Raw genomic sequence first — 16,727 nt, 5'->3', positions numbered from 1 at the left:
AAGTTGTATGATCAAGTAACTGGCAAAGGAGCTGTGTAATGTTTGAATTAATAATTGTCACGAATTCATATAGCTCCTTTGTCTGCCAGTGGCTTTTCTTGTTTGTTTATTTGGTGTGTGTATGTGTGTGTGTGTGTGTGTGTGTGTGTGTGTGTGTGTGTGTGTGTATGTATGAGAGAAATGAAAATGACTACTATGATTCTCAAGACCATTGAGAAACCAGTAACTCAGTTTTGTTCTGGAATACTACATGAAAATGTTGGAAGATATGAGAACACATATTGCCATATATTCAACACATATGGCTTGTAAAATTACTTTATGCCAGTTTTTCAGTTTAATAGAACTTGAAAGTAAGTTGAATTCACTTAAGAAACCCAAATCATCATCCACACAATTAGCCTTGTATTACCCATTTCTTTCTCCCTAAAGTATGGTCTCTATATAGAAGAATAGTTCACACTAGGAGTACTTCTTTGTCTTTAGGCTTCCCCACAAAGTATTACTGTGCTCTGCTCAGCTATGCATGCATGTGCACATCATGCATATGAATGAATTTAAATAAAACACCTGAGCTTGATTAATAATATGTCTGTCCCTCGGGATTAGTTACTCACTGATTTCTTGACACGTACCTCCAGGAACTTTGTAAAAAGGAAACTAAACAGCACATTTTTTTTTATCAGATGCAGGGATGTGTTATGTATTCCAGAACAGCCTCCATGGCAACCTCTACTACAAACCACAACTAAGAACTTGGGCTTGAGCCAAACATCTCCCGAACACTCAAAATAGATGTCACTGTGTCTGTGCCCTTTTCTCAGAAGAGAAATGCACTGCCTCTTAGCCCCTCCACGCTTTCATGAGCTTGTTTGTTCTGTTTTGTTCTTTATGCTTGCATTAATAAATAATTAATAATTATGAAAGAGCATTTGAGGTTGAAGGGAGGTGCTAGAGATATATGAACTGTTTGCATGGAAAGAGAAGAATTCATTATTTTTAGTGGACAATGCACACAGAAATAAAGAAAACTCAAAAATAATACAGGAATTGAAAAAGTGTTGTGATCATGTGAACATTCAATAGAAGCAACAGCCTTTCACACAGTAGGACAGACTCTAGAGCCATCACTGAATTATTGAAAAATGTGATCATGTGTCTACATGCTAATGCTGCATGATCTGGAAAACACAAAATTTCTTATAGTTCCCTCTAGAGAGACATAGAAATATACAGAAGATTTCAGAGAGGTAAATATCTACCAATGGATGGTTCTTTAAAAAACATATGGCATTTTCACAGGCAAACTTGAAAACTTCACTTCTCAGGAGCCCACGTCTCCATTTCCTGTTTCTAGACAGGCAGCAGATATTTCAAGCTGGCTGGCCAGCCCTGGGGTTTAACAGTGGCACTTCAAGGGACAGAGGCTCCTGGGATCCTTTCTGTCAGCCTCCTGTCCAGGTCACATTATTCCCTTCTTTGCTCTGAAGTCCTTCCATGAGTCAGTGAGGAGGAACTTGGTGGCATGTGCTGTGCTTGGTAGGGAAGTTGCTCCATTAAGATGGGTGAGGCTACACCAGTATAAACTTTATCGTATTTTTTGTTAAGAGTTTCACATATCCCAGACTGGCTTCAGACTTACTATGTTGCCAAGTCTGACCCTGAACTCTTGATTCTTCTGCTTCCACTGCCTGAGTGCCAGGAACACACCCTTTCACCCCAACACCCAACTTTCCCTGTGTGTGCAGGGATCGTGCGTGGTAGGCAAGCTCTACCAACTGAGCTAAGTCACTTTAAATGAATTAACAGATTTCCTGGGATTTTTTAACAAAGAGAAGGAAGAGTTAAAATGACCAATTAAGTAGAGATACAAACTAGTGGTAAAAGCCTAATTTAAAGAGTGCTTTTCATATTAAATCTTTTAAGCTCTGAGCCTGAATGAAGTAAGAGCAATACCCAGACCTGCCTTCTCTTGCTCCTCTTCTGGGTGGGCTCTGTATTGATTCTACAGTTCAAGTTGAAGATGAATTAGCCCCTCCCCATCAGCAAAGGAAGTCAACATACACCTCCTATCTAACACATACAATACAAGTCAAATATCATCCATGACAAGATTGGACAAGGCTGAAGAAAGCTTTGGGATAAACTGACAAAGATCATTTGGTTCCTGAAAGTAAAACAAAACAATCCCGACAGCTTCGACGGTCAACAGCCACAAACAGTACAGCTAAAAACCAAACTATTCTAAAGATTGCATTTTCTCACAGCAAGGAGGTAAAATAAAAGGAAAAACGAAGATCAAATGCCCACGGAACTCTTGTACCCCACACAAACGGACCCTGAAGATTTCAATGAGGAAAAACAGTACCTTATAAGTAACTGGTCTTGTCTAACACAGCTGGTCCCAGAGCCGACTCGTTTAACTGTGTACTGTCTCCAGTTTAAAGTTAATTCTGTTGGCAAGAAAGTACAGAGCTCGTCTGGAAAATATTGTTTGGACATAAACTATTCCTTTCAAAGCAGTGGTAGCTATATTTAAGTTTTCTTGTAGACGGGACTATAAACTCTTCCTGTAGCTAATTTTCTTCCTCCTCCTTCCCTCAGACTTAGTCAGTATCCTCCTATCCCATATATTGAAGAAAGAGACAGAGAAAAGGGATGGGAGGGGTGGGGGAACGTCTGCAAGGAAATATACCTTAAATAATGTAGTATTTGAGCATTTGGAAAAACAGCAGAACACAAAGAAGATGAAAGAACTGTAGAGAGCTCACCAGGACCCAGAAACCCAGTGCTTTCTCGTTCTGTTAATCAGAAAAGTGAAGTCCAGAGAAAGTAGGAAGTTTGATCTAAATGCCATCAGTCAGGCAGCTCCATTGTTAGCGGCTCCGTTAATAGATAAGGTTTCACGACTACCAGTTCACCGTTTCCTCTGCACTGTGCATGGTGAGGAAATAACCTCTGCATCCTTATAAACAGTATGAGGCATTGGCAGCGAGCAGGAAGACAATTAGGACGGGGAACCACCTGTCTCAGAGACAACATCTTCCTGAGCTTCAAAATCCTTAACGTCTTAAGTTCCCCCTGAATTTCAGCTCTCCTTGCATACCTAGGAAATTATATTTTTCTGACATAGTTTTATGATTCTGGAGTTGCCCTTTTTTGAGGGTCGTTACGACACATTAGTCCCCACAGAGACTATTCTAGGAAGGGACCCTCACATGAGAGGGGTTAGGTCTCATCTGTGATGTTTCTGCTCAGCATCAGAGAGAGACAGAGACACAGAGACACAGAGAGTTCTTATAGTTCCTGAACTGGAAACATCTTGACTCTGTGTGGATTCTGTGTGTGTGTATCTGTGTGTGCACAGGTACACATGTGTATGAGTATGTATGGGGGCTGGAGGGTAACCTTGGAGGCTACTGGCTTAGAGCTCTCAGACAAGCTTGGGGTGGCTGGTCAGTGAACCCCAGGATCCATTCATCTCTGCCTCTTCAGTGCTGGGGTTACAGGCTCCAGCCACAGTGCCAGGCTCTTTAAAGTGTGGCTCTCGTTTACAAGGCAAGGAGTTTACCAGTGGAGCCATCATCCCACCCCAGCAGGATGGCTCTTCCTGCCTGCAGTGTGTAAAGACATTTTCACATACATACGCATTTATTTATTTGTGTGTGTGTGTGTGTGTGTGTGCAATACACATACATGATTGTGTTCACATACATGAGGGTGTATGTAACTTGTGTAAATATGAATTTGGAGGCCAGAGGGAAATCGGGTGTCTTTCTCTATTGATTACCCAGTTTTTGTTTTTGTTGTTGTTTTGCTTGTTTATTGTTTTAAGTTCCTGTATCTTACTGAACCAGAAGCTCACTGATTGGCTACTCTGCCTGGCCAATGAGCTACAGGGATTTACCTCTTTTTGTTCCCTGAAGCTCTGGAGTACAGATGTGTATTCAAGCGCCAGGGTTTTATAAGGGTTCTGGGGATCCAGACTTGAATCTCCACGCTTGTGTGATAACAGGCACTTTACCAATTAAACCCATTGCCCCAGCCTCACATTGATTTATGGTAATAATGACTGTGATTTTGTGTGATGCTGGGGATCAATTCCAGGGATATCACCCATGCTAAGCAAATACGCTATCACTAAGCCACATTCTAGACCCATTCTATAGAGTTATAAATTAAATTATATATATGTGTGTGTATATATTTTTATATATTACATGTATATATGTATACATACATATATTATTTATTTGTTTGTTTTACACAGGATTTTGCTCTGTAGACCAAAGTCATGGCAATCCTCTTACCTCAACTCCTGAGTGCTAGAATTACAAGGTATATCTTGCCCAGATTCATTAATTTTATTTAAATAACATGAATAAGTAATATAATAATTTTACTAGGAGTCTTTCATGTACCATTTTCTAGTCATATATAAAGAAATTATTTTCAAACTGAAAGCATAATATTCTTACAATAATTTTAAACTATTATCTGTAATGTGTTAACTAATTTATTAATTTGAAAATTATTTATTGGAAATTCATGAAGCCACTACCCCCTTCCCATGTAGAATAGAGTAACTGACAAACAAAAAATAAATAATTTTTAGTCAAAAATAAATAATTTTCAGTCAAAATCAAAGGGTTTTGATGGGAAGTGAGATCAATTTTCTATACCAATTCTTAATTTCATTTCTACCCTTCAACTGTTTCTCCCCGCACACCCCCACCCGCACTAACACTGAGTTACACCAATCCCGACAAACCGCGCCTAGATGAGATAAGCCAGAATACTAAAGGGGCCCACGTTGAAATCAGCCTGGTCACTGTTATTTTTTCCATCTGACTGTTCTGAAATACCACAGCAACAGCTATTTGACACATGAAGTTCAGACATGACTGGAACTGGCTGTGGCGATGCTTGTCTATGTTCCCAGCACTGGGGGAGTTGAGGCAGAAGATTGTGAGTGTGAGGAGAAAGAAACTATCTCAATAAACCAACAGCAAGACAGACAACAAGTGCTCAGCTCGCCCAGGAACCATTTTTAAACTCTTACTTTTTTGGGGGGGAGGGGGGGACTGGGACTTTTACTAGATGATGCTAGCCTTAGACTCACAGCAATCCTCCTGCCTCTGCTTCCCAAGCATGGGGGTTATAGGTCTAAACCACCATGTGTGGCCACAACTGCTTGCTCCTAAACTCTGAAACTCACTCTTTGGTTTTTATAACTTGCATTTTCTTTTAACTCATCTGTTGCTGCATTAGATTGGGGTGGAAAACGACGAAGGTTTTGATGGGAAGTGAGATCGACCGAGTAATTATGAAAGAGTAATGCTTCAGTGACAATTCAATTTCGTGGAACGTAGTTTCCAAAGTGAGGAATTAATAGTTGTGCTAGCAATTCTCCAGCCTTGACAAATAAAAAATTGAGATTCAAAACATGAGTCTTGAGAAAGAAATCTTGGAAAAATACACTGCATGCGGTTTTTTTTTTTTTTTTGACACAATGGCAGAATTCCATTCTCCTTTCATAATTTCCAATTATGCCTAATTAAACTCTATGCAAAGGTAAAGTCCAGACATTACCACAGGATTTACAGGTCAAGTATGGGGCATCCAGTACACGGATATATACCAGCTGTGCTTACTGGGGATAGTCCTTAGTTTTTCTGCATGTCCTGAGCTTTGTTTTTCCTGTTGCCTATTACCTTATGTCTGACAGAAGCAGTCCAAAGAAAAGAAGAGTCAACCTTTGCAGGGGAAGAGGGCTATTAGGTTACCTTTAGACGTGGGTGGAATGAGGCCCAGGGACTCAGGTGTTTCCCCCAGGGAAAGGAGGAAGGTGGGAGAGAGAGAGGCATGCTCAGCAAGCCATTTAGAGCTGCAGTAGGCTGAGCCACAGATAATAGATCACACTGCATCCAAGAGCCAACAGCTCTCAAAACAGATTAAGTAAGATGGTCAAGGAGCAATTTTGGTGACCAGGCCAAACAGCAGGAAATTGGCCTTCAAACCTACTTTTTTTATTCATGGCACCAGAAGGGAACATGTACTGTCAATATATAAATTCTATACAATCTTAAATAGCACAAGGCTTCACAACCGCCTTAGAAAACATTTTTGTGCCTCTATATTTAGGTCTCTGGGATCTATTCCAGACATCCCACTTTGCAGTGTGCTGGGTTCAGAATCCAAGGGTGACTTGGAGGGGAAAAGTCTAACTGCACTTTAAAGTTCAGTGCTGACTCTCACGGGTGCTTACAGCAGAGGGGAGCCCCGGGGAATGCTGGTATTCACAGAGGCCAGCAGTCAGGACTCACCACCTCTTCATCTGCTCTCAGCTTTGGGGCTTCCAGGAGCACTAGAAGGAAGCATGTGCTTTTCACTCAGAGCTCTCAGCTGATGGCGAAGAAGGTGGCCACACAGGAACAGCTGCCCAGTCACACTGCTCTAGGCTTGGGGATATCTCATGCTCTGGAGAGACCTCATGCATGGGAGGTGTCTCATGGCTGGGGGATTTTCACACTTCAGACTGCTGCATAGAACATAGAACATCTCAAGCCTCTACTTCCTCTAGTCCAGTGGTTTTCAACACGTGCGTTGAGACCCCTTTGGGGATCAAACGACTCTTTCACAGGGGTCACACATCAGATATCCTGCGTATCAGATATTTACATTACAATCATAATAATAACAAAGTTACAGTTATGAAGTAGCAATGAAAATAATTTTATGGTTGGGGGTCACCACAACCCGAGGAACTGTATTAAAGGTTCACAGCATTGGGAAGGTTGAGAACCACTGCTTAGTCAATTCACATTTAACCTCCCTCCATCCTCTCTCTCACAGTCCATCCTACCATTTCAGAATACTCGTTGCCCCTCCATAACCACCTGTGGTTTCTAAGCTTTCCCTTCCCTGCTTCCTGACATTCCCCCTTTGCCCTGCCTCATTCCTTCCGATGTTCCTGTCACTCTATCATCTCATGTTGCCCAGTGATTTCCTACAATGTCTCTGCTTCGTTCCTTCAGGGCTTCCAAGTGCACCACGCATACATCATGGCCTCCTGCATGATTTAGCACTTGATTGCCTTTCATCTTTCCTTCTGAGTTTCCCAGCTTTCTGCTCCATGTGTCTAGAATATTCCTTCCTCATATTTTCACAGACCTTAGCAGTGCTCAGGATTCACTGCTGTGGATATCATTCTGTATAAATAAAACACTGATTGGCCAGTGGCCAGGCAGGAAGTATAGGCAGGAGAATTCTGGGAAGCAGAAGGCTGAGGGAGACACTGCCAGCCACAGCCATGACAAGCAGCATGTGAAGATGCCGGTAAGCCACGAGCCACGTGGCAAGGTATAGACTTATAGAAATGGATTAATTTAAGGTATAAGAACAGTTAGCAAGAAGCCTGCCACGGCCATACAGTTTGTAAGCAATATAAGTCTCTGTGTTTACTTGGTCGGGTCTGAGGGGCTGTGGGACTGGCAGGTGAGAGAGATTTGTCCTGACTGTGGGCCAGGCAGGAAAACTCTAGCTACAATTCACCTTGTATACCACCTCCTCAGTGAAAAAGGGCCTCTTTATCTAGTGTCATCCTCCTATGTGGAAACTCCTTATCCTGTTTCTATAGCTTAGAATTTTTTTCTCAGCATTACCGCTATCTAAAATGATCTTTTGTGCTTTTTGAACATACTCATTCATCTGAGTACTATTGCTTCTCTGGAATGAATTCAGAGCTGTATCAAAATAGATAAATAAGAGCAGATCTATTTTACAAATCACACTGCCAATACTGAGAACAGTGGAATATAAAATAGATATTTGGGAAGTGTTTCTTTAATTCATTACTGTTTTTTCCCCTGGGATCCTACTCTTCAGCTAGCAGATGTCCAAGTGCACAAGCAGAAAGCATGGAGTAATCCACTTCTACAATGACTCACTGCACATCCTCCTGTGGCTCAGCCATGAGAAATTATGGGAAGTAAAGAAGGAGTCCTAGAGGGCTCTAGAAAGTTGTATCTGTACAAGCCATCTCTAAACTCTTGAACTTGGGCCAAGCCAGATAAAATCCTTGACTTGCCAGCATATCCTCTATGGATACACAGTGTTCACCTAACTAGATACTTGTATTTTCTAGGTCTTCAAGCTCCAGGACACCCCTACCCCCCAACCAACTGCCTGCACTCTACAGCAGTTTCTGATACTGAAGCAGAAGACAGGCTGGAACCAGTCCTATCCTGTCCCGGTGGTTTCAACATGCTTCTGTTACCTGGCAACGCTTTAGGAGCAAAAGCAAAATCCTTGCACTTGAGACATATTTGTTCTACGTGAAAAGGGAGGAGATGTTGGCACAGGGAGCTCACAGGTCATTTAATCTCCTGTCTCAACCTGGATCCACACGAATTCCAAGCTTTCTGGTGAGCTGTAAATCAGTTTTCCTCTCCAGTCTCCTGGCCCACATCTTCCTAATTACCTGTTCTAGTGAGTCAGCTCCTCTGGGCCCTGGGTCTCAGGTTCATTGTGGGATGACATCACTGCTCAGAGCACCTGGAAGGTGGCTGTGGCATGGCCAGGCAGAGTGAGGGTGAATCTTTGTTAAGGAACCCATGCACTGAGCCTCCTCCCAGCGGCCTCAGGGAGAGGAAATGGCTTCCCTCACACCTGATGCCACTCAGGAAAATAACTTTGTTTACAGTATTAATACAACGAGTGTCCTTTTACCGTGGTATTTACTATATATTAATATGTTTATAAATGGCATTCATTTACTCAGTGAATCAAAATGTATTTATTGATTATCTCCTTGGACAAAGGAGTAATTTTGAAGTGAACAATTTTTCTTTCTTATTTCATGACTGGTTATATTTTTCTGTCCTCAGACTCCTGTACAAGTTCCTCCTTGCTTCCTGGAATGCACTGATCCTGAATTTAATGAGCCTGTGTAAGGTGTGTGTGTGTCTACACGTGTGTGTGTGTGTGTGTGTGTGTGTGTGTGTGTGTGTACATACATGTGTGTGAGTGTGTGTGTGTTACACACAGATCCTGCTGAAACACTTACCTTTTATAGATGGGACCAGTTTGTAGACTCTAATGAAGAGAGTCATGGTGTTAAAGGGGAGCATCAATGTGGCATGAAACAAGATTGGAAGTAACCAAAGAGGGCTTCTGTAAGGGATGAAATGAAAATGCATTCTGAATGTAGGAGTGGATTAAAATTCCACGCAGGGCATGGTACACATTTGGGTCACTTCAAGAAGTTCCACAAAACTAAAATATGGAGTAAGCAATGCTCACAAAGCATGCAAAAGAGAAAATGGGCAAAGTTTTTTTTTTTTTTTTTTTTTACTGTTAATTTATTTTGCTATTTATTTATTTGACAGAGTCTCATATAGTCCAGGCTAGCCTCAAAACACACATCAGAAGAACTTGTGACTCTACCAGCCAAGTGCTGGGATTACAGATGTGCCCCACCACACCCAGTTTGTGCTATGCTGGGCTTAAATCCTGAGCATCATGCATGCTAGACAAAACACTCTAGCACCTCAGCTCCCTCCCCCAGTCCCTATTGTTTCACCCGAGAAGCAATGATTGGCAATCTAATTATTTTTTAAGCCATTGAAGGATTTTCATCAGAGGATATCTTATTTTTAAAATTCTGAGTGGCAAATAATTCAGGTAGAGGAAAGCTTAAGGGATAACTGAGGGCATTATCTCTATGTTAATTAAGAAACTATGATAGCTGAGCGGTAATGGCACATGCCTTTAATCCCAGCACTCAGGAGGCAGAGCCAGGCGGATCTCCATGAGTTTGAGGCCAGCCTGGTCTACAGAGTGAGATCCAGGACAGGCACCAAAGCTACACAGAGAAACTCTGTTTCAAGAAAAGAAAAAAAAAAGAAAAGAAAAGAAACTATGATAATCTAAAGTTAGATAGGAGGGACAGAGTAATAGATAAAAGTCTCTAAATATATTTTGAATTTTCCTCAGGTGGAAGGGTGCTAGGAAAACAAACACACTCTGAAATCCCTGTGGTTTATTACAGAATAATGAGCCTAATACGAGATGAAGCTAGTATTTAACAAATCCCTATCACATAGGAGACATTTTTCATACGTTGTCTTTGTGCACAGACAAGGAGACAGGCAAACAGCTTGAAAGAGGAAAACAGACTCTGGACTTACAGTCATCTGATTATAAATACATATGCAACACATACATATATATATTCATCATACACAGATAGTTATACACATGCATCATATACATCTACATATGTGCATGCAACAACAAAGAAAAAAAGAGGCCGTGAATTTGAAAAAGAACAAAGGGGTCCATGGGAGGGCTTGGATGGAGGCAAGGGAAGGATGTAATTATAATTTCAAAAAAAGAAATAATTAAAAAAATCCCGTTTTTTACATTAAATTGCCTGTCTCTTTGACATCAATTTTGAACATTTTTCAAATTTGAGCACCGAGTGACAAGACTGGTACTTATTATTTGGAGTGCAAATTGGTAAAGCCCTAAGAGGTTCCCCAAACAGAACTGACCAGGTTTCTACAGTATACCTTGTTCAGATGGAGGTTCAACACACAAACAACTGTAATTGCTTTGTTTCTATGCAACTCTGTATTTAGCTGCCCCGCGAAGCATAAATCCTTCATCAAATTCATCTTGGTAATCTAATTACTTTTTAAGCCTGGAGGCCTTGTTCACACACTGTAGTAGGACAGTGTGTGGGAAACAGAGTTAGAGTGAACTTGGCAGATAGCCTAGTTCAATCAAGTCAGATGTTGTTTTGAGTCACATGGAGTTTGAAGGATAATTCAGTTTTCAACAAACTGAGGAAGGCAAAGGTAAAATCCAAGACCCTGAAAATAGAAGGAGGCAGATATGGTCACTTAGGAGAAAACACTGAGATTTGCCTTGAAGTTGAAGAGATGTATTCCTTCTCCAGCGTATTTTAAGCCCACTGTGGGTGTGATATGATACACCATCTAAACAGTCACTCATTGGAAAGTGAAAAGAGGCACCATTGTTAATTACCGTAGGATCCAAGTAAAAGGCAGGCGTGTGATGGACAAATCTCTACTTAGGAGATGGACATGAAAGTTGATGACCTTCAGGTGACAATTTCAAGAATGAGGTCATGGACTGGGGATGTGACTCAGTGGTAGAGTGCTTACCTACCAAACACGAGGCCTAGCTTCAGTTCCTAGCACTGTATCCTCCTCCTCCTTATCATCATCATCACCATCTCCACCACCATCATCATCATCATCATCATTGTGATGAGGTCATAGGATTTAGCGTAACCAGCTTTAAAAAGTAAGGCAAGCCAAAGTCAACATTTGAGAATTCTTACAATAGTTGCTCATAGCTCATACCTCATTAGCAAAGGCCACAGCAGCCAACATATGTGAGATGCATTACTTTAGTGTCATAGCTTTTTTTTTCTCATTTAAAAATGATGATGTCTTCGTTATATTAGAGTCCCAGATAACAGGATGGGATTAGTAGTTGTATCAGTCAATGTGACTGGGCCAAGCAAGGCTTAGATGGCTACTAACAGGTTATTTCTGGGAGTGTCTATGATAATACTTCTGGGAAGTATTAGTTTGTGTCAGCTGATGATAAGATATCCCTCTCTACTGCAGTGGGCACCGAGGACAAGATGCCACCCACAGATAGAATGATAAGTCTGCTCTCTGCTTGAACTAGGACATCCATCTTCTCGTGCCCCTACACACCTGCTTCTAGACCTCAGATGCTAGACTCAGGCCAGATCAGGTACTAGCTTCCTGCTTCTTGGGCTTATAGTCTAGGCTGGCTTGCACTGCTTTACCTGAGGTTCCAGTGTGTAGACAGCAAGTCATGGGGATTCTTTCTTCCAAACTTGGGTGAACCATTCTTGAAAATAAGTGTCTTTAAATATATCTTTGTGTCTACACATCTCATATTGGTTACTCTGAGGAACCCCAATACACATATATATATTATCTGCTCTCCCTTATAAAACAATATATTTGAATAAACACCTTGGCTATAACATATGAAGATGGTGATAGTAGATGGGAGGGAGATCCCTCAAAATACTTCGTTTATTCAAAATAGGCGCATGTTTACTTTTGCCAATGTGTTAACCATCAGTGAGCCAAAATTAAGGAACACCAAACTGATTAAAATGCCAGCACTGTCTTCTGCTTTACTCCTGAATCCTTTCTTAAGATGAAAGCATGCTTCCCTTGCCAAGCTGGACAAGGGGTGGGTGGGCAAGCATGGGCAGTAAGCACTCCCACCTACAGAAGGGATATTAGCCGAACTTAATTAGGTTTCCTGCCTTAGCGAAGTCAATGGCTGGCGAGCAGCGCGACCTTGGGTAGAACACTATGCTTCACCAGGGCTTAGTTTTACTTGCATAAAAGGCAGGGATTTAACCAGATTACTCAGCAGGTTCTCTAGGATGCGAAATTCAACTATTCTCTGGAATAATTATCTCCCATATGTTTTAAATTTGCTTAAGGTTCATTTTTACTTGAAGACGGAGAACATATTTGTTATATCACAAAGAAATTAGAGCAGCCAGTCATTAACAAACAGCTCTGTGGTAACAATAAGAATGATTTTTAAGATTCCCAAGCACACAAACATTAGTGAGTAGGGAGGCATTTCATCTTTTTAGTGTAAACTATGCCTATTAGAAATTCTTAGGGGACAAAGCATCAGACATAAAGTGCCAAACCTTATTGAGTTTAATAATTCTTAAGCATTAAATTTATGTAAGCTCCCCAAGCACATGGAGGATGCCTTGCAGAGCTTATGCAGGAGAAAAGATTTTCTGCAGCAGGGTAAAGTTTCCTCTCACATTTTCATTTTTCATAACGAGAGACTGACTCCACATTTACAAGATAGTGTGTTGGAGAAGAACAAAGGAGGCCTCAACAAATTGGCAACCTTTGATTAGTTCTTTGACAAATTTGTAGATAAACCAGCTTCAGAGCAGTAAAGATGAATTACCCATCATAGGGCAGCCCTTCGTGGTAGCCAGCTGCCAGGAAGCTGAATCCCCCCCCATATTATTTTTATTCCCTTTCATCAGAGAAGTACTATATAAAAGTATATCATTATATAATATGAAAAATGGTGACACTATTGACCCTTACCAGTGTTATTCTTAAGGATTAGTCTCTGTCAACAAAGGTTGATTCGTCTACCTATCATTTATCTTCTAAACCCCCACCTATCTCTAGCCATGTGCACACATACTTTTTGTTTGTTTGTTTGTTTTTTCGAGAGAGGGTTTCTCTGTGTAGCTTTGCACCTTTCCTGGAACTCACCCTGTAGCCCAGGCTGGCCTCGAACTCACAGAGATCCGCCTGCCTCTGCCTCCCGAGTGCTGGGATTAAAGGCGTGCGCCACCAACGCCCGGCAGCACACACACTTAATACACATATGTACACATGTATACCCAGAAATGTGTTTTTAAAAAGAAAACATTATCTTCTTCAGTTTCAAGAATGTTCAACTCATGGTCTTTAAAGATAAGCAAAACCCCAAATAGTCTTCCTTTTTCAAAACCTCTCTCTACTATTTCAACCCACTGAACTTGTTTTTAGAAATTATCAGATGGCCAAGAAAAATCAGCAAAGGGCTGTCTTACATGGATTCAACACGATTAGCAAAGTGAGTTCTGCAATAAGTATTTACTGATTTGAATGAATGGATGAATCACAATCATGTCACCAATATGGGAGAAGCCACCAGCCACCACATGTGAATTAGCCCCTCCCTCTGCTTACATCCTTCTCTTTTTTTCAATCAGGTGTTCAAGAAGATTTATTTGAATATCTTAACTATTGAGTTTTATGTACAGATATGTCTGTTTAATAGCTAAAGAGTGTATTTTTCCCATAGCCAAGTAGTAAAAAGTGTGACTTGAATATATTTCCCTCCTTCATATACTGGTCTCGTCTACCACATCTAGTTACTATTTTAATTAACAATGGTTGACTAGTACCCAAACCTTTGCTGCATTTACAGTACAGAAGATTAATAGATGACGACTTGTTTTATTTCAGCTTAATTCTTGGAGTCTGAAGATTCTGTATGTGAAGGGAGAATAAAAATTTCCTCTCTGTGTAGACCAGTGACTTCAGTTTTAGTTCAGTCATCTTTCTGATTTTCCTCTTAGGTTTATAAAGGTCTGGTGTTTGCACTTTGCCTTCCTTGGCTAAGCTGTATTTACTTCTGCAGTTGCATCACCCTGGCTTGGAGCTCATGTGCTGGGAACTCACATTCCTTTAGTTCCTGTCTAATGAACAGCACTGGCGCCCGGTGTGTAATTCAGGTTTCAATCTTGTTTCCACCCGGTCTTAGATTTTTATCAGTCTGCCTTCTCTGTACTGTTCTCATCCCTCTTTCTTTGCTTTTAACTGTTTCATTTTTCGAGGGTGTGTTATTTTGCTGGAGGATGTTTGCAAACTGCCAAGCCAATTCATTCCACTTCGTGAAGTTAACATGGCGGTACCATTTACATTGTTTTCTCCGAGCTGGTGATGGTAAATACCTCTGACATCTTCTCACCTTAGAAGAACCCTGTTTATCTTTTTTTTTTTTTTCAGAACCAGGATGATTCTTAAGGAGTTGGCATATTTCTTTGCCTATATCCTGGGAAAAATCACTCAATTGTTTCAAGTGTAGGGGGCATTTCACCCTGAATAGCCATTTCAAAGAGCGAAGTTAAAAACAAATTTTAGTAACATGAGTGTTGCAGCCTCTTGTATACAAATGTACTCTGTAGTACCCAGGTCACTTATCAAGAATCATTTATCAAACAAGGATAGCCAATAATGTGATTCCAAAACATCACACTTCAGTAACAGCCACTCTGTTTCTGGCACCACATTGGACATCTTAACATCCGATAAAAAAGATTTACTACAATAAAATATGCTTCTGAAATTTTATAAGGCTTCTCACTTGGTTCTCTTTAGTGGTGCTCTACATGTGGCAAAGGACACCATTTACTTCTTCTGGCTAGTCAAGTTACTTTTTTTTTTAAAATGCTGTCTGGGACTCTTTACTAAGTTAAAGTACATAGGAATGTTTGTGCCTAGAGACAAATGTCTTCTTCTGCAGAGATTCCAGTTACACTGTAGACTTTAGGGAATGCACAAAATGAGGCAAAGAAATCACATGAACTAATTGATTTAAACACAAACACATGCAGATGTAGCATGAGTGCTCTGGATTGGAAAACATCAATAAGGATCTAGATAATAAGAGGCCTTTGAGGATTCTGAAAGGGGCTAGGGATTTATCTCAGGGATAGAGGGCTTGTCTGACCAGCACAAGACCTGGGTTCTGTCCCCAGCATCAGGGGTGAAAATTGCTTTTTCAAAGAGATAATTACAGCAGGAGCTCTTCCTGTGTCAAATCAAGGTGGCTGCGGTGAGCACTCACACAAATTTTCCCCTGGAGAGCCATTGTTCAGAGAGAGAACAAAAGTAAGAAAATGACCTTGATTTCTCCTCTGCTCACTGATTTTTGAAGGTACTCTGAAGGCTGGGAAAAGAGGGACCTTCTTATTTCTGTAAATAGCTCGGCCCTAACAAAACCTCAGATCTTGCTTCTCAATCAATACTGGGCTCCATGGCTAAAAGAGCTGCATGAAACCAGTGTTTCATCTGCTTAATGATAGCAATAGAGGTTATCTCTAGGAAGAATGAAGAGGTCACTAATCACTTTGCAGGGAAACCATCACTTCATTATTGCTTGAGAACGGCTGTCAGTTTTCCTTCCTCCTTCCAATACACTGCCTGCCAGAGAAAAGCTAAAATGCGGGTCCCCAGCCCTGAACCACAGCACATAGAACAGTGGACTTCTTCAGAATCTTCTTGTAAAATGACCTGAAACTACAGGGAGAAGAAGGGAAACAATGAATTGAAGAAATGAGCATTTGATCTAGAGACTTCTTCATGGGGAGAAAAGGAACCATTTGTGAGTGCTATTCTTGGCATTTGGTAAGATAGGAAATGCTGAATTCAGTCATTGCTGCTTACTTTGTGAATCCTCTTCATCACAATTCTTTAAATTTACTAGTAGAAAATTTACATGAACAGATACAGTATTGTGTGTGTGTGTGTGTGAGTGTGTGTGTGTGTGTGTGTGTGTGTGTGTGTGTGTGTGTACGGATATGAAAAATACAGAATGCTGCTTCTTTAATTTTATGTGAGATGTTATTGTAAATACCAAGCCTGTTTATTGCTGCATTTGCATATCGTATAAGTGTTAGATATAGAAAAATGTCTTATGTCTGGCAAGGTTAAATTCGTAATGTTTTAGATAGTACTTTAATAAAACACACCACAGAGTTATGAACATTTAAAGGCCATTTTAAATGTTCAACAGGGTAAGAGAGAAGTATTTAAAACATGCTTAACCTTCCAAATAAGGAAATAAACTAGTCAGCAAGACAAGTGAGTAGGCAATCTGGATGTTTTGTCTGCCCCTGAGAGCTCCAGCTCCTCTGTGCTCCTCCCACTGTGGCCCATTCTGGACCTTTCACTTAGGTCTGCTTCCCAGGCACTGCTCTATCCTCCTGTGTCCCCTCCTCCTGTGTCCCTGGGCTGAGGCTGCTCTAAGTGGCAGTCGAGTGAACCTAATGTCTTCTCTATAAGTTGCCAAACTAACAAGTTTTATCACCTGGAAAATACAAGGAA

General features: G+C 40.9%; 1 protein-coding gene across 2 annotated transcripts in view; it reads right to left on the bottom strand.

The window, feature by feature from the left end:
- The window catches only part of Arhgap24 (Rho GTPase activating protein 24), a 338,234-nt gene that overhangs the window by 169,825 nt on the left and 151,682 nt on the right, over nucleotides 1-16,727 (bottom strand). Inside the window, exon 1 of one of the 2 annotated variants that reach the window (XM_059274818.1) lies at nucleotides 2,369-2,622. The exons of the other annotated variant lie outside the window; for it this stretch is intronic. The gene's annotated coding sequence lies outside the window, so the exon portion shown is untranslated. Of the gene's footprint in view, nucleotides 1-2,368; nucleotides 2,623-16,727 lie in introns of those variants that run through there. 2 annotated transcript variants of the gene reach the window in all.

Source organism: Peromyscus eremicus, chromosome 10, assembly GCF_949786415.1.
Source record: "Peromyscus eremicus chromosome 10, PerEre_H2_v1, whole genome shotgun sequence".
NCBI lineage: Eukaryota > Metazoa > Chordata > Mammalia > Rodentia > Cricetidae > Peromyscus > Peromyscus eremicus.
Note: the sequence above shows the minus strand (reverse complement) of the source record. Positions and strands in the feature narration are given on the sequence as shown.